Source organism: Eleutherodactylus coqui, chromosome 11, assembly GCF_035609145.1.
Source record: "Eleutherodactylus coqui strain aEleCoq1 chromosome 11, aEleCoq1.hap1, whole genome shotgun sequence".
In the NCBI taxonomy this organism is placed as follows: Eukaryota; Metazoa; Chordata; class Amphibia; order Anura; family Eleutherodactylidae; genus Eleutherodactylus; species Eleutherodactylus coqui.
This window is the reverse complement of record NC_089847.1, coordinates 25558697-25574597: the sequence shown is the minus strand read 5'-3', so window position 1 is coordinate 25574597 and position 15901 is coordinate 25558697. Positions and strand designations below refer to the sequence as shown.

General features: G+C 44.7%; 1 long non-coding RNA gene across 2 annotated transcripts in view; it reads left to right on the top strand.

Annotated features, from left to right (window-relative positions):
- The window catches only part of LOC136582204 (uncharacterized), a 43891-nt gene that overhangs the window by 833 nt on the left and 27157 nt on the right, over window positions 1–15901 (top strand). The window contains exon 1 of one of the 2 annotated variants that reach the window (XR_010787156.1): window positions 5758–5823. The exons of the other annotated variant lie outside the window; for it this stretch is intronic. This is a non-coding gene — a long non-coding RNA (uncharacterized lncRNA). Of the gene's footprint in view, window positions 1–5757; window positions 5824–15901 lie in introns of those variants that run through there. 2 annotated transcript variants of the gene reach the window in all.

Here is a 15901-nt window from a genome sequence, read left to right as displayed (position 1 = left end):
ATACGCCAATATAGTACATGCTGCCATCTTTATTGTGTGCGCATTTTGCAAAACCTGGGAGTCTTTGGCAGATCGGTACGGCATATTCTGTACACAAAACCCGCGTGTGTAATACGCTGTCGCCACATGTGTTAAGTAGTCCTCTGTGTGTGTAATAAATATATAAACGTAGTAATGAATCGCCTTATTTATTATGTTTGTCACCTGATGAAATTCGAGGTCATTTACTCACATTGGCGCATCAAACATCCGCCGCTGTAACTGATCTGCTGTGAAATTAGAATTCGCTCCACATGTCAATTTCCGCACAGGTTTTTTTTTTCTGCAGTGTGGATGACATCTTGAAAAATATCCAGGTGAACATCGTCTGCGGCTAATTGGACACGGTCGACTGCGATATACTGCCGCAGGGGAGCATTATCTCAGTGCGATTTACCTATCATTATGATAGGTGCAACACGGAAAATCGGGGCATGCCACAATTCTTATATGCGTGTGTGTGTACATCGGGCTGCGCTTTCCATAGTTATCCTATGGAAAGCGTTCATTGCGTTACCCGTGGGTAACGCAGTGAAATATCGCCCGTGGACAGAAGCCCTTAGGCTAATTGCACACAGGTCAGTGCGATATCAGGCCATGAAACTCGACCCAATATCGCGCTCCGTAATGTGAAATTTTCCGGCGGATGCGAGTCATTTTTGTGTCAAAAGCGCCTCCCATGACTTCAGAGAAGCAGTGATACTCCGCCACGGCTGAGGATCGGCAGGTGTTTCCCACTGTTTTTAATGGGACACCTCACATCGCACTCGTGTGCCCCTCGCACACCGTGCATTGTTTTTGCTGGCCCATTGAAAACAATAGGTGAGGCGTTCCGAGGGCACACCCAAACATAGGACATGTCGCGATTTTTTTTCCTGTACCGCAATGCTGGGAAAAAAAATTTAAAAATCGCTCATGTGTATGACCCCACTCAAAGAATGTGTCAAAAACTACAAAATAGGAAAGAATTCTGAGCTATTTTGCCTGGGATTTTGTACCAGGTTCTGCGATGGAGGCATGTGAAGCGCTGAGCGGGGAGCGTTTAGACGCAGCGAGAAGTGAGCGAACCAGCTTATGTTGGTTGAAAGTGAGCGACAAACGAAAAGTAAACGAATAGCGCGGAAATGGCTTTGCATTTAGACGTAATAATTATTGCACATATTGCTCTTTCGATCCCTGCTTGGTTGAGAGCTTTCCTGCCAAATTTGTGTTTACTTCACCCTTTGCCCTGTTCTGGGTGGTTTTGGGAGCCAGCTGGTAACAGCAGCTGAGTGGCTCAAACGCCCGACCAGTGGAACTGTACAAACATGTGTCTTATTACCTCCACTTTTTAAAAAAAGGGGTCAGCTGTCCTTTGAGAGCAGCAATAAGGCAGGTAGTTGTCGTGTAACTTTGATCAAGGTGACAGTCAGGTACGCACCGCAATACCTAATAATAGGGAATTGTATGGAAGGAGCTAATAAATAAATAAATAAATAAATAAATCATGGTATTTGTGTAGCGCCAACTTATTCCGCAGCACTTTCAGGTAATTATTACTTAATTACCCCCCACCAAGCTGGGTTCTCATTTTACCGACCTCGGAAGGATGGAAGGCTGAGTCAACCTTGAGCTAATGAGGATCAGGGGACGACTCAACCAGGGATCAGGTGGGCCGGGCCTGCGGGGAGTTGTAGGGTCATGGAGGGTACAGGAAAGTGTGAATACATAAGCGGCCTGCCGCTCAGATGATGCTTCTTATTAAATATGGTTGTGACTATAAGCAACATTGCATGTCCCGGCCCGAGGCGTAAATTATTTTTTATTTCTCTTCTAATTTTTTTTTATTTCATGATTTTCCACAGTAGCTGGGGCATTCATAGTAGTGACATAGCTGAAATGGGCCTGCTAGGACCCTGCAGCTCTGCCATGGCAGGGGGCAACTACTGGTCACTTTTAATCGCCAGGTCGAATAGCGGAAGTGGCCTTCGCCTCCGAGTCCTGGCAGTGACTAACAGCCAAGGATTCATCCTGCTCCTGTTATACTGCAGGAGCTTTAATCCCATGCCATATGTTTACTATTGACCAGGATTAAAGCCTAGGACTAAGCGCCGCAAACTTACTGTACTTGGTCCCTAACGGGTTAATAAAAACCTGAAAAACTCCTTTAATGTACTTTACATTTTAGTTTCCAGACACTTTTAAAATTTGTAAAGGGATGCATATTTTGTTATGAAACACTGCACATATACCTGCTTTCAAAAGCTATCAGGAACATGGTCAAGAGTCATGGGGGCGGGGCCTAGACGGCTTTTACCTGTTCAGATTGGACAAAAAGACATTTCTCTCCCTATACACAAACTGGGAGAGATCTGGCAGTCTAGCTGATCTGGGTGGGAAGAAGCTCCAATCGCTGTGACCCCTAGGGCTCCTGCACACTTGCGTTTTTCTTGGGCGTTTTTTTCACGCAATATCGCAGCGTTTTTTTTCACGCGATTGTCAATGGGACTTTCTAATGTTAAAAACGTATCAGAAGTTTGTGCTCTGCGATTTTTGTGCGATGCGTTTTTAACATTAGAAAGTCCCATTGACAATCGCCTGAAAAAAAGCGCAGCGATATCGCGTGACAAAAACACGCAAGAAAAACGCAAGTGGGTATTCCCCCTTAGGCTGGGTTCTCACTGGGCGGATTCCCGATGGAAATCCCGCAGTTTGGCCGCAGTGAAAAACCGCGAGATTTCCGCCGGGAGAACCGCTGCTTCAAAACCCACTCGCTCTTCCGCTGCCGCCAGCGCTCCTATAGAGGAGAGCACGGCCGCAGCGGAAAAGAAAAAAAAATGAACATGCTGTGGTCGGCAAATCCGCGCCGCAGCGGCGGCTTCTGCCGGCTTTGCCGCGGAGGATTTGCTGTCCTGTGTGGACGAGATTTCTGAGAAATCTCGTCCACATGGCTGGCTAATCCCGGGATTAGCGGCCGCATGCAGATTTGCCGCGGCGAAATTCCGTACGGAATTTCCACGCCAAATCTGCCCCGTGTGAACCCAGCCTTACTGATCACAAGAATGGAGGGCCAAGATACCTGTAGGAGAGCTGCTGCCCCTTATAATGTAGACACATTTCTGCTCTCCTTATTTGAGGAGTTATACCACAAATAAGCATTTCATTTCTGTGATAGATCCAGGAAAACGTGACATTTTTCCAGTTGCAATCAATCATTTAAAACAAATGGTCCCGTGTCTAGAGCATTCTTGTTATGGCGCCCCTGCTGTTCTGTTGATTTACTGCAAGGCCTCAACCTAATGGGTCCAGTTTTAGTGAAAAGCTGCTTCTAGTGCGATTCTCTAATTGGTCAACTTGCACAAAAGCAGGAATCACTCCGCCACCGATGTACAAAAGAATTTAGGACAGCGCTAGTGAGCAGTGTCATCTTGATCGAGCAGGCAGTAATATAACCCCCCTCTTCCCTATTCCCTCAGATTCCTGGACAGTATTTTGTCCCAGAACTGAAGAACTATTCCAATTTAAAAAAAATTGTTCTGTTAATGTTACTATTGTGAGACAACTCACTCCATGATGGAAAAAAAATACATCCATGGGAGGGCATTCGTATGATCTGTTCACATTTACGTTGTGGGCCACTGCTATCAATACAATGAGATCTGTAACAAAGACCGGCGCTGCATGCAGTCCTATTCTGACCATCAAAGTGATGCAATGTTGGAATCTATCATTTGAGTGTGACGTAGAACCACTGCTTCCATTAACAGTGACCAGAGCATAAGGGGTACATTCACAAATAGTGGTTGAGGTATGGTTAAAGCAGCACCTGAAAAATACATGTGGTTTTATAATGTGGTAATTAGAAACACATTTATTTTTTTACAATTGAAAACATAAAATAAATATGGCTCACCTGTAAAAAAAACATGCAGCTAATTACTGTGTCAAAGAAGCACGGCAAGACCGTATATGGTTTTTCAAATGCAGCTTTTACTGCACTGGAACAGCCATCTATAAATCTCCCTTTAAATGGGTTGTGCCAAGTTATAAAGTTATCCCTTATACACAGGGGGTAATAGATGGGTGAGAGTTTTATATTGGTGGGGGTCTAACTGTTGGGACCCTCATCGATCCGGAGAACGGGGGTCCAGTCAGTCTCCAAGTGAATAGAACAGAGATCTCTCAGGCCTGTCGCCGCTTCATTCATTTCAGCGACAGCTCGGGAGATTATAGAATTCAAGTGCTTCAGCAATCTCCAATGCTATCATTGAAATGAATGGTAGAGTGGCGCATTTGCGTGACCTCCGCCTCCATTTACTCAGGACTGACCAGATACTTATTCTTGGGATCAGTGGGGTCTCAGTGGTTGGACCACCATCAACCATCACATAAGGGATGCCTTCACACAATCCCTTTAAAGAGAATCTGTCACATCCCTCTCTGAGAGCAGCACAAGGTAGCGAGGGGCAGACTCACTGATCACATTAATATATCTGCTTTGAGCATCTGTGCAGTAGTTTGCCAAAAACTTGCATTTTATCAGTAGCAGCACATACATAAAGGCCTTCCAGAAGTAGTCCTCAATATTCATAAGCTGCAGGCTAGCTCCACCCAGTGATTGACTGCTCGCTGGCTATTACTATGCATAGAAAGATAGGTGTCAAGCAGTGACTACAAGGCAGGGTGGACATAGCTAGCTGCAGATCATGAACATGGAGAACTACTTCCCTGTAATACTCTGTGTCTAGTTTCTCACGAACTACTGCACAAATACACAGCAGATGTGACTGTCACTAACTTATACTGCTGTGACAGGGCTGTGAGAAGATGGTGATAGATTCTCTAGGTGTTAGTGAATATTGCTTAAAAAATGAAATTTGTATCCCAACGTCAGTCGGTATGCTGCTCCCAGCTCCATCCAACTAGCCTGTTGGATGGAGCTGGGAGCTGTCTACAAGTCTTTAATCAGCCATCCGGTCACAGTGGCTCACATGAGTTAAATTCCAAAGTCAGGAACAGGTGCTTGTGTGCAAAAAACTCCACCCCCTTACGTCCCATAGTGGCAGGGATCGATTCACCCCGTGAACGACTTAGTTCGTGGGTGGATCGATCCCTGCAAACGTTAGTCCACAGAGTCCCAGGATTTTTGAGAGACAGCAAACATGTCATCCAACAGTTACAAAATGTTAAGTGGAATGATAGTTATCAGTGGGTGCTTTGTGACATTAAAGACCTCTATTCTAGCATACCACACCATGCGGCATTGGAAGCTGTTCAATTTCATTTGCAGAATTATAGTATTGAGTTAGGGTGCATTCAGACGACCGTATATCGGCCAGGTATTCATGCCGGCCGACATACAGCGTCTCTCTCTGCAGGGGGAGGAGGCTGGAAGAGCCGGGAGCAGTGCTCTGAGCTCCAGCCCCCTCTTTGCCTCCTCTCCGCCCCCCTGCACTATTTTCAATGAGGAGAGGTGGGACGGGAGTGGAGCTAATTCCCGGAAATTAGCCCTGCCCCTGTCCCACCTCCTCTCATTGCAAATAGTGCAGAGGGGCGGAGAGGGGGTGGAGAGGAGGCAGAGAGGGGGCGGAAGAGAGAGAGACGCCGAATATCAGCCAGCGTGAATACCCGGCCGATATACGAACACCAACAGCTCAGGAGCAGTAAAACATTTCTTAGAATCACACTCAGCTAATTTAGATAATTTTGTGTTCCATGGCATTGAAAACATTTGAAAAAAGGAAATGTAAGTCAGGAGCAAGTACTGAAGAGAGAAGCATACTGGATACTGACACTTGGCATAAGGTACCCAAATGGCATAAATTTAAAATATGATCTTTATATTTATTAAGAGAATTTTTTTAAATTAAATCATATACAAGATTCTCTATCAAAGGAAGAAGGGGAAAAGGAAAAGGGAAAAACAATTTTATATACTTAGAAAGGAAGGTACTAGAGATGAGCGAATGTGCTCGTTTAGAGCAATTACTCGATCGAGCATCCCTTTTTTCGAGTAACTGCCTAATCGGGCGAAAAGATTCGGGGCGCTCCGGGGGTGAGCGGAGGGTTGCGGTGGGGAGTGGGGAAGGAGGAGAGAGAGCTCCCCCCTGTTACCCCCCCCCCCCCCCGCTCCACCACGCCCCCACCCCATAATCTTTTCGCCAGAGTAGACAGTTACTCAAAAAAAAGTGATGCTCGATGGAGTAATTGTCCTAAACAAGCACGTTTGCTTATCTCTAGAAGGTACTAATATCATGGAGTGATCATTATGCCGGTTATATACAAATATATGTTAAGGGAATCAAATAACCATTACTAGATGATACAAAAATGTTCTAAATTGATTATGGGAAAAAAACAACATTTTTTTTTCTCTTCCTCCCCTTTTCCATATCTTGGTTGATATAAATGGGGATCAGTGTGTAATATGTCTGGCAAACTTTTATAGCGGAGATTTTCTATTCATGATTATTTTCAACAGTATACTGCATATTTTACTCTGTATTCCATGCATTAATGTGAAACACAAAGATTAATTTGTATATAATGGATGTAATTTAATATCAGTTAGGAAAAGTAATATAACTTTTATGTTGAGTCCTTTGGGAAGAGATTGGCAATCAGCACTTAAAAGTCACTGTGACAATAGGCTCTTAGAGCAAATCTAACCTTATTACTGGAAAAGGCCTAAGTGGGGACAAATAAGAGGCCTTTTCTTAGGACTTGGGTTTCTTCAACAGAAAGGGGTCTTGATGATATATTGATAATCTGAAAATCATCTTTATTGGCTCAGTGTCCTTTTCTTGGGAGTACACGGGGTTGTTTCATTACCTGGGGGGGACGCCATCCTGGTTATTGTTGATGTTGATGTGGAGGTTTCCTGCGCTCCATCATCAGGTAATTGGAGATAGGGGGGCCTAAAAAACTGTCAGATATATCACTATAGTTTCTGCCTTGGTTTCTAACTCTGTCTCTACCTCCGCCTCTACCTTTCTGTCTGGGATACTGGAGGACTCTTCCTGAGGCATCACTGCCCGAGAGTTCACTTTCAGAGGAACTGAGTTCTGATGTTGCAATTGTTGTTGCGTCATAGGCTTTATTATCCGAAAAATCTTTCATGTCACGCATGAACTGATGATGTTTTCTAGCCTTTAAATAGGATGTATATTTTTCTATAGTCGATTTTAAAGTCCTCTCTTTTTTTTCAAAATCGTCTTCCTCTGAGAATTTTTTTGTTTCAGTGATGGCTTCATCAAGCGATTTACTGTTGTTATCATGTATCTTTTTTTCCTCCTGTAATGGTAATCGCATCAGTTTAAATGAACTCTCGGACGCCCCCTGTTCTCAGATTTTCATAAAGGGAGGAGTGCGCATTTTTACTGGCGGCAGAGTAGTGATTCTTAATCCCCTAGGAATTATCTTGTTCTCCAAATACCTAGTCAACCACTGTATCTCCCACCATGAACGGATAAATTATTTATAGACCACTGTGATATTTTTGAATGCATGGTTAATAGATATCGCTTGATTAGAATTTAGTAAATTCTCGTTAGAGAAGACCACGTTGGCCTCGACTAGCCAGGGTGCCGTATCGACACTATCTGAAAGAAAATTTGCCATTCTGTAAATTGAAAGTCACTGTGACAATAGGCTCTTAGAGCAAATATAACCTTATCACTGGAAAAGGCCTTTTCCAGTGATAAGGCAATCAGCACTTAGAGCTACTGAATAGTTAGGGGTTAATTCACAGATGTTTTTTAATGAATGAGACTTTTTAGGACCAGTCAACAGATTCTAATGTTGAGGTGAACAAGGTTCGAGTAAGAACTGAAATGCGTTCTCCATTGTTTCTGTGATCAAGCACAAACTTTTCTTAATAAACAGGAGTTTTTTGTACACAAGCACCTGTTCCCGACTTCGGAATTTAACTCATGTTAGACAGTGAAGTTGTTTTGTGTGTGGAGTGTTTTGTTAATCATACACTCAGTTTTTTACTGGAGGGGGCACATAGTTTTTAGGTCAATAAACCTTATTGATGATGATGAAGATGATAACGAATGTCAACCTGCTGGACTTTTTAACTGCTTCCACTTCGGCTTTGAGGATCTTGTTTCGGCTATAAGTTCCTCTGGAGAAGTAGCGCCTTCTTCTCTGTCTCCAGAGCCGTGAACTTTCCCATCAGATCGTGCACTTCTCTGTTGTTCTCCGGCTGCCATTGAAGTTGGCTGCCGGAAATAAGCACATCAAAACAAAACGAATATTTGTGTCTATTTCACAAAGCAAGTTCGTTACTGCTGCTGTGCAGAGAAAACATCAAGGGCCTTTCCAATTACAGGGATTGTACCAGGATTACGAGTTATCCGCTGATCGTGGAGGTGTCACCACTGAGAACCCCACTGATCCCAAAAATGGGGGTCCTGTGTCCCCTGCCCTTCTCACTGCGACTTTACTGCACTCGCCAAAGTGGATAGATCCTCAGGATAGGTCATGGATATTGTGGTGGTTAAAAACCTCTTTACCTGGTGTCATCTTCCCATTGACACAACAGTACCAGGTATCAGAACCTTGGACATATAGAGAGTTTGTGAGAACCAAAAATGTACATGGACGTGCCACAAGTCTTGGGATAGAAGTATGTAAATTGATGAAGTGGAGCTACCTTACCTGTATAAGTTGGGGGATGTTATCTTGTGAGCGAGGCAGAACCCTGGCCAGTGCGCTCATGGCAACGCAATGTTATTTATCAGAGTTTCAATGGGTCATAATAGTGGTGACAGACGGAAGGGGTATTAAATTTCCAAAGTTGTGTGGGCATTTAACATTGCTTGTTCCACAGTGTCACATGTGTACCGGGAATACACCATAAAGCCCTTACCACCCACAGTGGACAGCATAGTGGACACCACAGGTGTTAAACCCTTTAACACTCCATGATGTACAGTTACATCAAGGAGGTTCTGGGTTTGTATGGAGAGAGATCGGGAGCCAATCCCGCTCCATACAATGCGGGTGTTGGCTTTTTCTTACAACTGACATCCGCCTGCAGCAGCTGCCATCAGCACTCCCACTGTTCACAGCTTCTATTCCTTTAAATCCCATCAATTCTGACAGCAGCATTTAAATGCCTCAATTGGAGTGCCGTTCAGATTCCAAGGCAGTTAAGGAACTTCTGAAAGCCCCCAGAGCAGCTATTGCAGAGTGTCTATTAAAGGGGTTGTCCGGCCATAAACATCATATCTCATTACTTCCGTTTGCACATTTCCATGCACTTTGTAATGTACATTGTGCATTGAAAATGTTGCAAACAGAAGTTATTCACTTACCTTTAGGGTGGCCCCCCCCTGTGTTGACCCTCGGTCGTCCGTGGTTACGACAATAAATCGTCTGGTTTTCTTGTCGGGCCGGCAGCAGCTCTCGTCGGCGCGGGAACGCACCTCTTCCCCTCCGCGCATGCGCAGTCCTTCGTTCTTCCGCCGGGACCGCGCTCTTTACCTAATCATTGCAGGGGACGCGCGCCGCCGGTCGGCGCATGCGCAGTACACTCACTTCCTGGTTTCATATACCAGAGTGGAGTGAGTGACTGCCTGCCGCTGCTGCTTGGAGAAGAGCCAAGGAGACACCATCGGGACTTGAAAAATATATGGAAGGGGAGAAGGGGAGAAATGTTGGAAATGTTGGAGAGGAGGAGTTGGAGGGGTGGAGAGGGAGAGATGGATGTGTGCAGGGGGGGGGGGTGCAGTGATGTGTGTGTGTGTTCGTGGTGTCTGGAGACCGGCTGTCAGAAGTCCCGGGGGAAGGGGGGGTGTGTGGAGAGGGAGAGATGGAGGAATGGATGGATGGATGGATGTGTGCAGGGGGGGGGTGCAGTGATGTGTGTGTATGTTCGTGGTGTCTGGAGACCGGCTGTCAGAAGTCCCGGGGGAAGGGGGGGGGTGGAGAGGGAGAGATGGATGGATGGATGGATGGATGTGTGCAAGGGGGTGGTGCAGTGATGTGTGTGTGTGTGCATGGACCCGGCTGACAGAAGTGGGGGGGGGGTCATTGTGAGAGGGGCACTATGAGGGCATGTGTGTGTGGGGAAATGTTTTACTTTACTTTAGCAGGGGGCGGGCCTGGGCGGGGAGAGACTGTAGAGCAGTTCAATAGAGGTGGGCATGTCGTGGGCGGGGCTAGGACGTGAGCTGAGGGAAATCCTGCCTTTTCATGCCTCTTACTACTATCGGGAGCGCGCACACTGAAGAGGGAGAGCGCAGAGCATTGTGGGAAGGCAGTACAGAGGCGCCATCTTTGAAAGCTGCAGTGAAGATCAGAATCTAAGGTAAGAAACTGACATTCCAGCTGATCTGCCGGCCGGTTTGAGCCCCTGTATGCTGTCTGTTACTATCCTTACTGAAAGGAAAGCAGCAGCATTATAAAAACTTTTACCCTGTGTGGCCGGACAACTCCTTTAAGTCATGCCTGTGGTGTGTCATGATAGATTGCCTGTCAGATCGTAGTATGATGTAATACAATGGTATTAAATCATACTGCAGGAGCGATCAAACCATCGCAAGTTCTTGTCCCCTTGGACGACTAAAAAAAAGGAAAAATCAGTTTTAAAGAAGTTTATTAAGTACTAAAAAAATAAGGTAATAAAAGTTTCCCCCCCAATCTCCCCTATTTATAATTAAAAAACAAAAACATATTTGGTATCGAAAAGAATGTGATAATTAAGCACCCATGGGCATCCACTGCATGGTGCACTGTAGTTGGTAATGCCTTGTATGCCGTATTCCTGGCACATACGTGACAATGAGGATTGAGGAATGTTAAATACCTGGACAACTCAGAAGTTGAACATCCCATCCGTCTGTCACCCACTAACATGCCTTGTTCTAACTCCGATAATTCATATCGCCTTGCCATGGGCACGCTGGCCGATATTCAGCCTCACTCACAAGACAACACTCCATAATTTATACAAGGGAGTTCCCAAGCCGTCCCCCGAGGTAACGTCACTTAATACTCAATATGCATCCTGGTATCCCAGGACTTCTGTCATATCAGTGTAATATATATGTGTTATAGAAAATAGCAGGGCAGCAGACATCTCCTGATAAATCCAAACCCTATAGATACGGTAAAGTTCCCAGATTTTGTAGGTTGCAGTAGGGATCCATCTTATGAGTGTACATGTAGCTCCAGTCTCCATTAAGTTTCAGTTCCGCACATGAGGAGTCTAAAAGCCCAATCAGAAGTGCAGACATAATCCCACAGGTAATCTCACCTACCGGGACATGTTTGGAGTCTCGGCTTTTTCTTTCTTGGATCTCTAACTGTTCTGTCAGGATCCAGTTCTTTTCCATGGGCATTTCTTTTATACGGACTTCTTAGCTGCCCCCTGAAAAACATGAATTGTGGATTAACAAAACGTTATTTTTATGGAAAAAGGAGCTCTAGAGTTTACCGCAGACTATGGGGAGTAAGTCAGCACTACAACTCCCAAAATACAGGTTGTGTCTGCAGTAAAATGTCAACACTATGTTCTCCCCGTGTTTGTGTGGGTTTCCTCCAGGGACTTTGGTTACCCTCACAATCCAAAAAAAGAAAAACATACTAATAGATAAACGTAGACTGCGAGCCCCAATGGGGACATCAAGTGATGTACAGCGCAGCGGAATAAACAGTCGCTATATAAATGATGAAAACACAGCGGAAAAAAATTCAAGATCAGTCAAAAGAAATAAAGTTACAGAATGCTATGCATAGATTGTAAATCAAAGACAATCCCTCACCTACTTTTAACCCCATAAGATAAACTTAAGGGCTAAAAGTAGGCGACCGGTAAGTGTTATACTTACCATTACAAAATTACAATCAGCGGCTTTTGGCGGGAACAAATGGGGGGAATGATGGGGAAGGTGAGTATAACACTTACATCCCCAGACACAGCTGATTACCTACTTGCAGCCCATAAGCTTAGCCCATAGGGTAATAGATTCCCTTTAAGCTTTACCTGGACAGGTGTGCTGTGTGCGTCTATAAATGTGATAGATTACATAGTTTTACCAAAACCCTCTGGATAAACCAATAATACGGCAGGACGTAACAGAGAGATCCCCATGCATAACGTGACAAAAAGTCATGATCTAGTTCTCTTGCTTCAAAACCCAGAGAGATCACTTCACAGAGCCGTACAACTTATAGACCCTTCTCCCAGTTCTCCGGGTTCTATATCAATTGGGAAAGTCTGCTATTATGTATGCAGCTGGTAACCGAGTCATTCACCCACTCATTTCTGGTTATAGCCTCGCAGTTGTGTCTAAATATCCGGTGACAACCAACGGAAATGCTGAGGATTATCACCACATATTTCATTCACCGCACAGCAACGAGTGTAAACTGCGCCTCGAGCCGCAACAAAGTCATATGTGGATTTCAGTGCAGATTTTGATAGTGATTTACATCTGGAAAAATGGCTCTATGTGTGAACTGACTGTTGTAGTCCGCAGTCCGGGGATGGAGAGCATTTCGTTGTACTGTACAGGTCACATTAGTCTTCATCACTTCAGCATGACTGTGCCGCTAGTACTGTGATCAGGCCGATGCCGCGCTCGCCACTCCATCTGCTTCATAGGAGGAAGACTATTTTCAATAATCTGGTCGCTCCATTATTAGCGGACCTTCTATTTATGAACATTAAGAACCTCTTTATGTATTTTGGTCTCAGCACATCATTCTTTTATTGTATATAATAGCTTATAGAATCACTGATGTGACTTCTGCCCATCGGCGAGGGGTCTGTTGGCTTCCTGGTGTCATACCTCAGCTTTTCCCTATATACAGTATGTCCTCTCTCATCCAAGGTCTCCTCCACCACAAAGCATTATCACTACGACCCCATATTACCACTAGTGTCTAAATACCACCTCCCAACTGTTACTGAATAAAAACCATACTATAAAACAACCAATACAGTGACCATATAGTGGTAGATCCCAGTTCTGCAGACCGTAGAAGTGATTACAGGACAGTTATCTCCTAATATCACAGATGACGTCTTCTCTAACTGGACTTCACTTTCCCTTTTCTAATTTGTTTCTGCAGGGTTTACTACACAAAAGTCCCATCCTGACACTCCTTTAACATTACCGTCAACTTTAACCCCTTAGTGATGGCCCCATTGCCTTTTTACATCCTGGTTTAGTGGGCTTTAACCCACAGGGCTGTAAAAACATGCTCACTCTGGAGATTGAAGCCACGTGGGCTGTAGATGTGACAGCTATCTGCTGTCTGCTGCCAGAGGTAGCCGACAACCTGGAGTTGTCATGGGGGGCCGGAATACACGACCCTCGGTTATGCGATCGGCATTATCTAATGGATAACGACGATCACATGAAAGTAAACAAAAAGTGAAAAAAAGTTAGCGTTTCAGTTCCCCTCACCGATCGGATACGTGAGGGGAGCTGAGAGTACTCACTGTTGTCCTCTGCAATGATCCTTGGTAATCTTGTCCGAAAAGGACCTGCCATGCACGTCAAAAGAAAGATGGCGACGCATGCGCAGCAGACCAGATCGTCGCGGGAGATTTGAAATCTCTTCGCTCCCGGCTACCATCAGCAGCCGGGAGGCTGGAGATGTCACTGGGAACCGCGGTGACCAGTCCCAGGGCCATGATTGCCATTATCCAATGGATAACGGCGATCAGGAAAAAGTTTTAAAAGAAAGTAAAATAAAGTCAAAGTTTCAGCTCCCCTCACAGATCGGATCCATGAAGGGAGCTGAAAATATTCGCCTATGTCCTCCAGGATGTCCCGCGATGTTCTGGTCTTCCAGGACCTTACGTCATCTTCGGCACGAGCAAAGATGCGCTCGCGGCCCGGAAGATTTAAAACCTCTCTGCTCCTGGCTAGCATGTGTAGTTGAGAGCAGAAAGATATCACCGAGGGCCGCTGTATGCGGTTCCCGGTCACATGATCACTGTTATCCAATGGATAACATCAATCACATAAAGTAGAAAAAAGTGTAAAAAGTTTAAGTTTCATCTTCCCTCACGGATCATATCCGTGATTTAGCCAAGGAACTTACCATGGCTTCTGTGCACGCACCGTCACCAAAATGGTAGACATATGCGCAAAAGCCACGGATTGCCAGGGTTATTTAAAATCTCCCTGCTCCTGGAAGCCAAGCATAGCCAAAAGCCTGGAGATTTCATAGGAGGCCCCTGGTCCCGTGATCCCCCTATCCATTGGATAACGGCGATCTCGTAAAAGTAAAAAAGAAGTTAAAATTTTATCTTCTGTCACTGATTGGATCTGTGAGGGGAGGTGAAATTACTTACCTAAGGCTTCTGGTGATGTTACCCGATGGGACCTTTATCCGTGGGCCTCTCCCAAACTTTGGCGCATGCGCCTGTTGGCAAGACAGCGGACATAATCACAGAAGCTGGGGAGGGCCCAGGAAATCTAAAATCTCCTCGCTCCTAGCTAATTAAGGTAGCTGAAAGCCTGAAACATTGACCGAAAGCTGTTGTGAGCGGTCTCCGGTCACGTGACCGCCATTATCCAATGGATAATGTTACAAATACTTTAAAAAAATGTTGCAGTTTAATGCTCCTTTCGGTTTGGGTCCCATTGTGCATCCAGACATAAGATTAGGGCAAGAATTGGTATGTTTTTGAACACAGGACAAACAGGGGGATCCATTTTGGGGTGAAAGTCTTCATTCATATGTGCGTTGTACAAAAAAAACCTGTTTTTAAAATGACACAATTGCCAAAAAAATTAAAATTATAATTTTTTTCCTTCTGCTTTGCTTAAATTCATTCAAAAACTGCAGGGGCAAAATACGCAGTACACCCGTAGATGAATTGGTTAAGAGGTCTGGTTTTCTAAATGGGGTCATTTGTTGGGGGTTCACCATCATTTTGACCGCTCAAGAGCTCTACAAGTGTGCTATAAGGCCTAAAACACTTTCAAGCAAAATGTCTGTTCTGAAAGCCACCAGCTGCTCCTTTCAATTAGGGCTCCATTGTGCACCCAGACATAAGATTAGGGCCACTGTGGGGATGTTTCTGAACATAGGACAACATGGGTATCCTTTTTGGTTGTAAATCCTCATTTCCCTGTTTTCACTATAGAAAAAATATGTCTTTAAAATTACATATTTAGAAAAATATGAAATTTTATTTTTTTCTAATCTAAAATGCATTAACTCCTTAAAAAAAACTGTGAGGCTAAAATACTCACGACACCCCTCTAATTTACCATAAATTATATACATTATATATGTATGCACATACATGTACATGGTGGGCATGTTGGGGCATGTTCCCCAAGACAGATAATGACATCATAATAGCAGCTGACATCACAATGGTAGTGCACTAGGTGACATCATTAGGTGACATCACAATGACAGTTGTGACATCACAATGGCACGAGGCTTCTTATACAGGTGCACGGCTTAGAATCCTTGCATTCACTTGCTGCAGCTAGCAGAGAATAAGTGAGAGCGACTATCCTTACGGATTTCTAGACTTTCTATAATTTTGCCTTTGTGATAAAATGAAGGCAGAAAAGAAGACAAACCATTTACTGGAAGAAGCTGATAAGATCGAGCACATTCCAGAAGAGAAGAATGATGGCCATGAAGGCCAAGATAAGGCAATTAAAGCTAAGAAACCAAGAAAGAACCGGTTCTTAGCATGCCTGCGAAAAACCTGGGCGAGGATTACTAGGTGTATGAGGAGATGCTGCTGCACTTCCATCGAAGAAGAGAGAAGTGCCAAAGAACTCCCAGAACCCAGCTGGGAGGAGGAACTCCCACATCCCAGTGGGGAGGAACTTCCAGGTGCCAGCAACATCAACATGGAGGTGGAACTCCCCGAGCCCAGTGTGATCAA